The following is a 12497-nucleotide window of genomic DNA, read 5'->3' as shown; positions in this document are numbered from 1 at the left end:
TTTTTCATCGGACACATGAAGGGGTAAGTCATTTATATAAATACAGAACAAGATAGGTCCTAATACAGACCCTTGAGGGACACCACTCCTGACAAACTCGTTTGACGAAGTTTTACAGTTAATTGACACATACTGTTTCCGTTTTGAAAGATACGATTCAAAAAAGGCACAGGCGGAGTCGTCTTTTAAATAGCACTTTAATTTCTTCAGTAGAAGCGAGTGATCTACTAGGTCAAAGGCTTTCTTAAAGTCCAGAAACAACGCTCCCGTTATTTCTGCTTTGTTTATTGCTGAGAGCCAAGTCTCGCATAAAGAGTATGTTTGAAACCATACTCGTAATGAGAGAGTTTGAAAGAGAGAGTTTAAGAGAGAGAGAGAGAGAGAGAGAGAGAGAGAGAGAGAGAGAGAGAGAGAGAGAGAGAGAGAGAGAGAGAGAGAGACTCATGTACACAGACCTGCCGCCAACTCTTATGAAACCTCAAGAGGAGCAATATAGGATTTTTTTTAAATTTTCTGAGTAGCAAATAGTGTTTTAACAAATGTATTCCCACATCCGCATTTATGACCTCTTGCACAAGATCAGACATTTTTAATAAAGTCTCATGAGAATTATGCCGGAACATAAAATGCCCATTAGAGAGCATCTGCAGTGACACTTTTCAGTGCAGACGATGTTAAATGACTGATTTTGTGACCACTACACTGTGTCAGTGGAAAGCAAAAATGAGTACCAGGACTGACAAAAAAGAGGGAACTGTTCCATGTTTGTGATTATTTGTTTCAGCATAGCAATCTTTAGCTTGGCGTAGCAGTTGGCAGCTCTGTGAATGCAGAGACATTCTTTTTCTTCTGCGTTCGTGGGCTGAAACTCCCACGTACACTACGTGTTTTTTTGCACGAGTGGAATTTTACGTGTATGACCGTTTTTACCCCGCCATTTAGGCAGCCATACGCCGCTTTCGGGGAAAGCATGCTGGGTATTTTCGTGTTTCTATAACCCACCGAACTCTGACATGGATTACAGGATCTTTTTCGTGCGCACTTGGTCTTGTGTTTGCGTGTACACACGGGGGTGTTCGGACACCGATGCGGAGAGTCTGCACACAAAGTTAACTCTGAGAAATAAATCTCTCGCCGAACATGGGGACGAACTCACGCTGACAGCGGCCAACTGGATACAAATCCAGCGCGCTACCGACTGAGCTATATCCCCGCCCTAGTGCAGAGACATGTAGCAGGTTGAAAAAATAACGTCATTAGATACTTTGGTGACCTGTTCATGTGACTATCACCGTGGACACACAAACAAACACAATGACAGACAAGTCTTTCTCTCCATCCAATCCAAAAATACTACACGACATCAGCAGCCACTGGCATGGCGATCTTTATTCCTTTCTCTACCTTCCCACATCCACTTTGCCTATACCGGACTGGGTGGCCACATATTGACCGACATGCAGTTTGTTGTTTACTTCATCTTGTGTTGTTATGTGGGGTCCACTAACAAAATAAAACATGTCTACTCTCTCCTATGTCTGGCAAAGTTCTCTTTCAAACTGAAGCATGGACAAGCACAATCAAAATGTAACAAGCATTGACCATAACGGGTCAAGATAGCCGCCTTGTGGTTGTGGTGGCTCGGGGGTGGGACATGGATACCATTTCTTGGTCTGATCAAACAGTTGACGCGTGTCCTAGTTGGACGGAATTCTAAAGCGCGACCTTAAGTCACGCACAACTGTTTGAAACCATACTCGTAATGAGAGAGTTTGAAAGAGAGAGTTTAAGAGAGAGAGAGAGAGAGAGAGAGAGAGAGAGAGAGAGAGAGGGAAAAATAAAATAAATAAAAATAAAGTTCTGTTTTATTTTCTTTTGTGTATGCATATGTGTGTGTGTGCAGACTCATGCAACAGGAACACTAACACAAGGAAATCAGTGATGCAAATCAAACATTTATAGTTAGCAAAAGATCGCTTGTATGAACCTTCCAATACTTTTTCAAAGTAGTGATACTGATACTAATACTAATTTGCCTTATAACATTTGTAAGAACAAGTTTACAAAAAGGAATCATTTTGCATTTAACTTCATATATTTTCTATTTGCACAGCAGAATAAAAATAACACTCCATGATCACTTTCTTTCTTTATTTGGTGTTTAACGTCGTTTTCAACCACGAAGGGTTATATCGCGATGGGGAAAGAGGGAAGATGGGATAGAGCCACTTGTCAATTGTTTCTTGTTCACAAAAGCACTAATCAAAAATTTGCTCCAGGGGCTTGCAACGTAGTACAATATATTACCTTACTGGGAGAATGCAAGTTTCCAGTACAAAGGACTAACCATTTCTTACATACTGCTTGACTAAAATCTTTACAAAAATTGACTATATTCTATACAAGAAACACCTAACAAGGGTAAAAGGAGAAACAGAATCCGTTAGTCGCCTCTTACGCCATGCTGGGGAGCATCGGGTAAATTCTTTCTCGTACCAACCAATATGGGACTCCCCCTAGCCCGCGGGGGGTCTCCATGATCACTTTGATCTCAATATTTACAGCCAACACTATCTTGATTTGCATTGTTTTTAAAAGTTGTTGTCGAAATTATTGTTGAAAGCAATGAGATTGCCAATGTTTGAAAATTCAGAATAAAAAGACAAGAAAGGTAGGTTATTAGAACGTTTGTTATTAACAAAAGAATATGTTACATTGACATATTGTTGACCTTACGGTTTTTGAAGTGCACAGACAAACTATGAGTTACATAGCTTGATTGAATGATTTGCTCTAGTTGGGAATGCCCCCAGCGAATGAATAATTGACAACAAGTGGCTGAAACATATGATCAAGCTAAGTTGTTGTTACTCATGGTCTGCTGTACACTTTAAAGACCGTTGGGTTGAACATTTGTGAATGTAAGTTATTGTTTTGTCAATAACAAACGTTGCAATATTCCATCTTTCTTGTTGTTTTTGATCAAGTTGAATTGTAAGACTTCAGTTTACATCATTACGCCTGGCCAAACTGATATAACACCATGCAAACAATCTTAAAGAAGGGAATTATGAAGCACAAATAATTTTATAATTATATACAGCAGAATGAATACTATCATGTGGCCAAACTATGAATGTAACTGTAATATTTCAGCTTACAAAATTATGTTTGGCCAAACTGAATACTTCAGCTTACAACACATAAAGTCATTTTATATACAGGAGAACAAAAACAATTATGTGGTCAAACTATCAACTCTAAGTGTAAGAATCAGTTAACATCATTTCGCCTATACAACATGATAAAGGAGTTTGGAAACATTCACAAGATCAGAAATGATAAAGTATAAAGTTATTTTATCCCCGAGTACGCTAGTACTAGGGCTCAGCAGACTTTAATTGTCTGTGTGTGTCTGTGTGTGTGTGTGTGTGTGTGTGTGTGTCTGTCTCGACTTAACAGCTTATTGCTGGGAAACTACTGGGCGCAGTTCGTTCAAAAGTTGATACACTAACTTGATAATAGGTCCGATTGATCGTATTAAAACTTCATAATGTTACCTGGGACCTAAATGCGAAATAAACCACAACAAGAAGAGCAAACGCTCGATCGAGTCACTTTCGCAGTTCTGAATATTATATGAGGCATCAGATGGACAGGAAGAAATTGCTATTCACAACACAATGAGTCACGTGCACATAAAATTTGAGCCCGGTCACTTTTATAGTTTCCGAGAAAAGCCCAACGTTAAGTTGTGTGTTGCCGAACAGAAAAGGCTAGTTATCTCCCTTGTTTTTCTGATAACGTTCGTAAAAGGCTACAGATGTAAATACTTTGATGTAAAGAATAATCCTACAAAGTTTCAATCACATCCGATGAACTTTGTCAAAGATATAAAATGTCTAATTTTTCCTTTGACGCTGACCTGTGACCTTGAAAAAGGTCAAAGGTCAACGAAACCATCGTTAAAGTGTAGAGGTCATTGGAGGTCACGACTAAACAAAATATGAGCCCGATCGCTTTGATAGTTTCCGAGAAAAGTCCAACGTTAAGGTGGTGTCTACGGACGGCCGGCCGGACGGCCGGCCGGACAGACTAACACTGACCGATTACATAGAGTCACTTTTTCTCAAGTGACTCAAAAACGACTTGGCGGTGGGAGGAATTATCGGAGCAACAGCCAGCCATTGAGCTAATCGAACAGCCGAACGCGTCACATGCACACAGTGACGAGAAATATAGCGTCATAAAAAGATTACGTCACGGTCGAAAGTCTTTGACGTCAATTAATGCATCATGACGTCATGCCTCCCTGTACTTTCTTTCTTTTTTGGTGTTGAACGTCGTTTTCAACCATTCAAGGTTATATCGCGACGGGGAAACGGGGGAGATCGGATAGGGGAAAGAGGGGAGATGGTATAGAGCCACTTGTTAATTGTTTCTTGTTCACAAAAGCACTAATCAAAAAATTGCTCCAGGGGCTTGCAACGTAGTACAATATGCCTCCCTGTAGTCTTTTTCTCTCGCGCCGTGTGTGTGTGTTTATTCTGTGCACATGTGTTAGTGTTACTGTTCATGTTTGTGTGTGTGTGTGTGTGTGTGTGTGTGTGTGTGTGTGTGTGTGTGTGTGTGTGTGTGTGTGTAAGAAAGAGAGAGAGAGAGAGAGAGAGAGAGAGAGAGAGAGAGAGAGAGAGAAAGGGAGTGAGGGAGAGAGAGTGTGTGTGTGTGTGTGAATGTGTGTGTGCATTTTCACTGTGATCAAATAAAAGAGAAAGGCCAGTCACCACGCACATCCTCGGCTCGCATGCAATGTATTTATATAGCAAAGGGAATGCCTGTAATTCACACAAAGCAATCACTTGGTCTTAAACGTGCACAAGACAAAAACTTTCACACTGGGGGAGCGAGGCAGTCTGAAGAGTACTCAGGTCAAGCGCGAGTGTTTTTTTTTTATATACAGGAGAACAAAATTAGTGATGTGGCCAAACTATCAATTTAAACTGTAAGAATCAGTATGAAATGATACAGGTAGGAGGTTAGATTTTGTACTTTGGGTCAACCAAAGATGATAAATTCATTCTTCACTACAGTATTGAGTCTGATTTTGTCTTCCTTGTTGAATTGAAAAGCAGTGTTCCTACCAAAAAAAAAGCAAGTTTGTTGCGTGCTAAGGCGAAACTTGGCATGTCAAAACTTGCGAAGCGAAGTAGGGGTCAAAGTACCCTGTCGCAGTTTCTGGTTTTTGGTACAGTATAGACCGGATGTATAAAACACCGGATGTATGAAAGTCTGGATGTATGAAAGGGGTAGGCAGGGTCCCGGCAGAAGCTACTCTTTGTTATTACTTAGAATTTTCCGGTTGTATGAAAATCGGATGTATAAAAGTCCGGTTGTATGAAATCAAATCTCTGGTCCCGAGCAGCACAAATGCGTTGTTGCAAGACCGGTTGTAAAAAAACGAAAGTAGACCCAAGTCACCAAAGTGTGGTAAGAGTAATTTCCCTTCCATAGCGACTCGAATTTGCAAAATGGCGGACCGCAAAGCGAAAGCTACAGGCAAACGTAGAGTGTTGACATTGTCTGGGCGCCTTAAAATCATAAAGGCAGTAGAGGACAGTCCACACAAATCCCGAACACAGATGGCCATTGATTTAGGTGTCCCCCTGCCAACGCTGTCGAACATAATGAAAGACAAGAACAAATATCTTGCCGTCAGGCAAGAAGCGGCGATACTGTGACGACGAGCAAGCGGACACGGAGGTCTCAGCTGCCGTCTGTGGACAAAGCGCTGCTGGACTGGACTGAAGAGCCATAATAATGGAAGGCATTTTTTGGTACAATTAGAACCAGAGGCATTGGTCGTGGGTGTGACTCAGGTTTTTGTTGTTGTTGTTGTTGTTGTTTTAATCCATTAAACTGGTTTTAAGTTTAACTCACTTTTTATATTTAGTCAAGTGTTGACTAAATATTTTAACGTAGAGGGGGGAATCGAGACGAGTGTCGTGGTGTATGTGTGTGTGTGTGTGTGTGTGTGTGTCTGTCTGTGTGTGTGTGTGTGTGTGTGTGTAGAGCGAGTCAGACTAAACTACTGGACCGATCTTTATGAAATTTGACATGAGAGTTCCTGGGTATGAAATCCCCATACGTTTTTTTCATTTTTTTGATAAATGTCTTTGATGACGTCATATCCGGCTTTTCGTGAAAGTTGAGGCGGCACTGTCACGCTCTCATTTTTCAACCAAATTGGTTGAAATTTTGGTCAAGTAATCTTCGACGAAGGCCGGGGTTTGGTATTGCATTTCAGCTTGGTGGCTTAAAAACTAATGAGTGAGTTTGGTCATTAAAAATCTGAAAATTGTAAAAAAAAAAATTTTTATAAAACGATCCAAATTTACGTACATCTTATTCTTTATCCTTTTCTGATTCCAAAAATATATAAATATGTTATATTTTGATTAAAAACAAGCTCTGAAAATTAAAAATATAAAAATTATTATCAAAATTAAATTGTCCAAATTAATTTAAAAACACCTTCATCTTATTCGTTGTCGGTTCCTGATTCCAAAAACATATAGATATGATATGTTTGGATTAAAAACACGCTCAGAAAGTTAAAACGAAGAGAGGTAAAGAAAAGCCTGCTATCCTTCTCAGCGCAAGTACTACCCCGCTCTTCTTGTCAATTTCACTGCCTTTGCCGTGCGCGGTGGACTGACGATGCTACGAGTATACGGTCTTGCTGCGTTGCATTGCGTTCAGTTTCATTCTGTGAGTTCGACAGCTACTTGACTAAATGTTGTATTTTCGCCTTACGCGACTTTTAACATAGAGGGGGGAATCGAGACGAGGGTCGTGGTGTATGTGTGTGTGTGTGTGTGTGTGTGTGTGTGTGTGTGTGTGTGTGTGTGTGTGTGTGAGTGTGTGTGTCTGTCTGTGTGTGTGTGTGTAGAGCGATTCAGACTAAACTACTGGGCCGATCTTTATGAAATTTGACATGAGAGTTCCTGGGTATGATATCCCCGGACGTTTTTTTCATTTTTTCGATAAATACCTTTGATGACGTCATATCCGGCTTTTTGTAAAAGTTGAGGCGGCACTGTCACACCCTCATTTTTCAATCAAATTGATTGAAATTTTGGCAAAGCAATCTTCGACGAAGCCCGGGGTTTGGTATTGCATTTCAGCTTGGTGGCTTAAAAACGAATGAGTGAGTTTGGTCATTAAAAATCGGAAACTTGTAATTAAAATTATTTTTTTATTAAACGATCCAAAAACAATTTCATCTTATTTGTCGTCATTTTCTGATTCCAAAAACATATACATATGTTATATTTGGATTAAAAACAAGCTCTGAAAATTAAAAATATAAAAATTATGATCAAAATTAAATTTCCGAAATCGTTTTAAAAACTATTTCATCTTATTCCTTGTCGGTTCCTGATTCCAAAAACATAGATATGATATGTTTGGGTTAAAAACACGCTCAGAAAGTTAAAACGAAGAGAGGTACAGTAAATATAAAGCGTGCAATGAAGCACAGCGCAATCGCTACCGCACCAAACAGGCTCGTCATTTTCACTGCCTTTATGGCCCTGTCACACGACCGTTTTAACGCCTGCGTATGCCGACGTATGGGACATTTGAATAAGTATTTCAATAAGTACGCTGGCGTACGTCGAATACGTTATGGGTACGTTTTGTATACGTTAAGAGGACGCTGAAGCACGCTGGCATACGTCGTAGTACGCTGAGCACGCAGCAAAGTTTTGTGCATACTTTGCTGCGTGCTCAGCGTACTACGACGTATGCCAGCGTGCTTCAGCGTCCTCTTAACGTATACAAAACGTAGCCATAACGTATTCGACGTACGCCAGCGTACTTATTCAAATACTTATTCAAATGTCCCATACGTCGGCATACGCAGGCGTTAAAACGGTCGTGTGACAGGGCCATTAGCACTAGCGGCGGACTACGTTCAGTTTCATTCTGTGAGTTCCACAGCTTGACTAAATGTAGTAATTTCGCCTTACGCGACTTGTTTGTATTCAGTGCGCGCGCGTGTGTGTGTGTGTGTGTTATAAATGTGTGCGTTTTGAAGAGAGAGAGAGAGAGAGAGAGAGAGAGAGAGAGAGAGAGAGAGAGAGAGAGAGAGAGAGGGAGAGAGAGAACTCAGAAAATGTTATTTGCTACGCCAACGGTCATTACAAAGCTTCCACGCCCAAAAACATTGTCAAAAGCGCAAAAGGGTTGTGGAGGGAACACACACAATACAGTTGAGCCACACACACACACACACACACACACACACGTGCGCGCGAGCGCACGCACGTACGCGCACACACACACACAGAGGGACGGGGGGGGGGGGGGGGGGCGGAGACTGAGTGCACGGCCTTATGTAAAGCAGAACAGTTCCTTACACAAACAGTTGCTCTTTCTCAGTATCGGTTGTCCTGACTGTGTCAGTGTATGTAAGTACATGCACTTTTCCACTTGTTATTCACAAACCTTTTCTTCTAACAAGGATATGTATCAAAACATTTAAACATAAAAAAACAAATAAATGCAAAAATGATATGAAAAAAACCCTACTTTTATCAAGTAACAGACGCGTGGCCGGATGTATGAAAGTCAATCCACAATATTTTCATACATCCGGTTAACCGGATTTAGTAAAGACCGGATGTATGAAAGACAAAAAGTGGGTCCCGACGACTTTCTTACATCCGGTCTCGACTGTACAAAAACTTTGCGAAGCTTCGCCAATTCGACTTTGTGCTCAATCAAGGACAGGCTTTCTTTCTTTCTTTCTTTATTTGGTGTTTAATGTCGTTTTCAACCATTCAAGGTTATATCGCGACGGGGAAAGGGGGGAGATGGGATAGGGGAAAGGGGGGAGATGGGATAGAGCCACTTGTTAATTGTTTCTTGTTCACAAAAGCACTAATCAAAAAATTGCTCCAGGGGCTTGCAACGTAGTACAATATATTGCCTTACTGGGAGAATGCAAGTTTCCAGTGTAAAGGACTTTACATTTCTTACAAGTTACATACTGCTTGACTAAAATCTTTACAAAACATAAGTTGACTATATTCTATACAAGAAACACTTAACAAGGGTAAAAGGAGAAACAGAATCCGTTAGTCGCCTCTTACGACATGCTGGGTAGCATCGGGTAAATTCTTCCCCCTAACCCGCGGGGGGAAGAACAAAACCTATCATAAAACAAAACCTATCATGTGGCTAAAGTATTAACTCTACATGAAGGTTTTAGGAATAATCATGTTGCCAAACTATCAACTTTCTATTTGAGAGTTCAGCTTACAACGGCATGCCCGGCTTAACAACAACAAAGAAAGTACTGAAAAGGGACAAGTCATTTTACATGTAGTAGGAGATCTATAAACTTTCTTTCTTTATTTGGCAGTGTTTAACGTCGTTTTCAACCATTCAAGGTTATATCGCGACGGGATCTATAAACAAAGTTTGATCAACTTAAATAGATCTCTCAGTGTTGGAAATGATAAGCACAGTTACACTTTCTATGTGAATAAGTCAAATGGAATTGCTGCTGTGATCAAGTTCGGCAGTGGTCACTGTTGTGTACAGCAGTGACATCTATCAGCACATCATCACTGTGAACATTTGCATATATGATCAAGTAGTCCACCTTGCTGGTGTGTTGGACTATGGTTGGACATTGCACATACCGTAAAGTACCTTGTAAGCGCCCAGTATCGAGTAAGCGCCCACCCCCCACTTTTAGTCCAAAACCGTGCATAGGGTATAGTACCTTGTAAGCGCCCACCCCCCACTTTACACCATTGAAATCAGGGGAAATAAAATTCCGCACTTGATCTGCTAGTTTTGTGAATGATTTCCCTTTCTTGCAAACTTTCTTTCTTTCTTTATTTGGTGTTTAACGTCGTTTTCAACCATTCAAGGTTATATCGCGACGGGGAAAGGGGGGAGATGGGACTGGGTGGCCGAGTGGTAACGCACTTGCGCTCGGAAGCGAGAGGTTGCGTGTTCAGGCCTGGGTCAGGCCGCAATTTTCTCCCCCCTTTCCTAACCTAGGTGGTGGGTTCAAGTGCTAGTATTTCGGATGAGACGAAAAACCGAGGTCCCTTCGTGTACACTACAATGGGGTGTGCACGTTAAAGATCCCACGATTGACAAAAGGGTCTTTCCTGGCAAAATTGTATAGGCATAGATAAAAATGTCCATCAAATACCCGTGGGACTTGGAATAAAGTTAAAAAAATTCCATCTCATTCGGCATTAAGTCTCAATGCGCCACTAATAGTCAGAATGTTGACCCTGGGCGTTAAATGGAAGAAGAAGAAGAAGATGGGATAGGGGAAAGGGGAGAGATGGGATAGAGCCACTTGTTAATTGTTTCTTGTTCACAAAAGCACTAATCAAAAAATTGCTCCAGGGGCTTGCAACGTAGTACAATATATATGACCTTACTGGGAGAATGCAAGTTTCCAGTACAAAGGACTTATCATTTCTTACATACTACTTGACTAAAATCTTAACAAACATTGACTATATTCTATACAAGAAACACTTAACAAGGGTAAAAGGAGAAACAGAACCGTTAGTCGCCTCTTACGACATGCTGGGTAGCATCGGGTAAATTCTTTCTCGTCCCAACCAATATGGGATATGGGACTCCCCCTAACCCGCGGGTTTTTTTGTTGCAAACCCTATCACGTGTGTCTGCACGCCTGGGATCTAAACGCCTGCAAGTCAATGATTACAAGATGCCGCGGATCAAATCGTACACCGTTGCATTTAAGCTGTCAGCTCTTGACTATTTGGATAATAACGCCAATGGAAACACACACACTCACACACACACACACACACACACACACACACAATACTCCCCCTCCTCTCTCTCTCTCTCTTTCTGCCGAAAACAGTCTTTGATCAAGTAAAATAGACTGCTGCCCATATCCAGAAGACGTACCCCTTGTTCAAGGGAAACAGAGACACAGTGCGGCCAACAGCGGCACCTCTGCAGACAAGAAAAGGATGCGACGACATTTGTCTCCCCAAGCTCTTCTAATGACAATACGAACAAGAAAAACAATTGAAAAAGATGAAAAAAGAAAGAAGATATGATTACGAAGTGATCAAAGATCACATTTCTTACTGAAAACTGCTCGTGCATAGGGGTACCTAGTAAGCGCCCACCCCCTACTTTGGGTCGGAATTGGGGCACAGGGGGGGTGGGTGCTTACAAGGTACTTTACGGTACTGGTGAAGTTGGTGATTCTTCATGAGTACTACAAGTTGATCTGCACTAGATTGATTGGACAGGAGATCAACATTAAAGTCCCCGCAGATCAGTGATTGAACTGTATTTAATGGTGCAGTGACAATCAAATGTTCCAGGGAAGTTAAAAAGTTTAGGTAACAGAACGGTCACACACACACACACACAGAGCCTGCTTTAACATGCCGCTAATGCTGCTCATTAGTCCCCCACATTGTCAGCACAGAACAGTGACTCACACACACACACACACACACACTCACACACACACACACACACACACACACACACACACACACACACACAGTGCGGCGGTCAACAGTCTTCACAGTGGTCACCCCCAGGCGGACACTGACGCGGCTACCTGTCACACACGGCTTTATTTACGTGTCACAATATAAATTACAAAAGTTATAAACCCTAATTAGTGAACAACACTCAGCGGAAACGCATACACAAGAATTACAATTAAACGTAGTACAACATATGACCTTACTGGAAGAATGCATTTTTCCAGTACAAAGGACTTAACATTTCTTACATACTGCTTGACTAAAATCTTTACAAACATTGACTATATTCTATACAAGAAACGCTTAACAAGGGTAAAAGGAGAAACAGAATCCGTAAGTCGCCTCATACGACATGCTGGGGAGCATCGGGTAAATTCTTTCTCGTCCAAACCAATATGGGACTCTCCCTAACTCGAGGGGGGTAGTGTGAACCTGGCATCACGACATGCTGGCGAGCATCGGGTAAATTCTTTCTCGTCCAAACCAATATGGGACTCTCCCTAACTCGAGGGGGGTAGTGTGAACCTGGCTCACACTGTACACACATACTTTTTGACTCCTATGTGGGTTAACATATGTTGCTTTAAATGCCTAGACAGTGTGAACCTTGCACCACACTCTGTACATGCATGTTTTTCACTTCGGTGTGTGTTAACATGTGCCGCTTCAAAGCACTTGACTTCGTGAATCTAGCTTCACACTCTGTACATGCATGCTTTTTCACTCCTGTATGTGTTAGCATGTGTTGCTTCAAATTACTTGAGTATGTGAACCTGGCATCACACTCTGTACATGCATGCTTTTTCACTCCTGTATGTATTAGCATGTGTTGCTTCAAATTACAAGAGTCTCTGAACCTGGCATCACACTCTGTACATGCATGGTTTTTTACACCTGTATGTGTTAACATATGTCGCT

Source organism: Littorina saxatilis, linkage group LG15 (assembly GCF_037325665.1).
Source record: "Littorina saxatilis isolate snail1 linkage group LG15, US_GU_Lsax_2.0, whole genome shotgun sequence".
In the NCBI taxonomy this organism is placed as follows: Eukaryota; Metazoa; Mollusca; class Gastropoda; order Littorinimorpha; family Littorinidae; genus Littorina; species Littorina saxatilis.
This window is presented reverse-complemented; position numbering follows the sequence as displayed.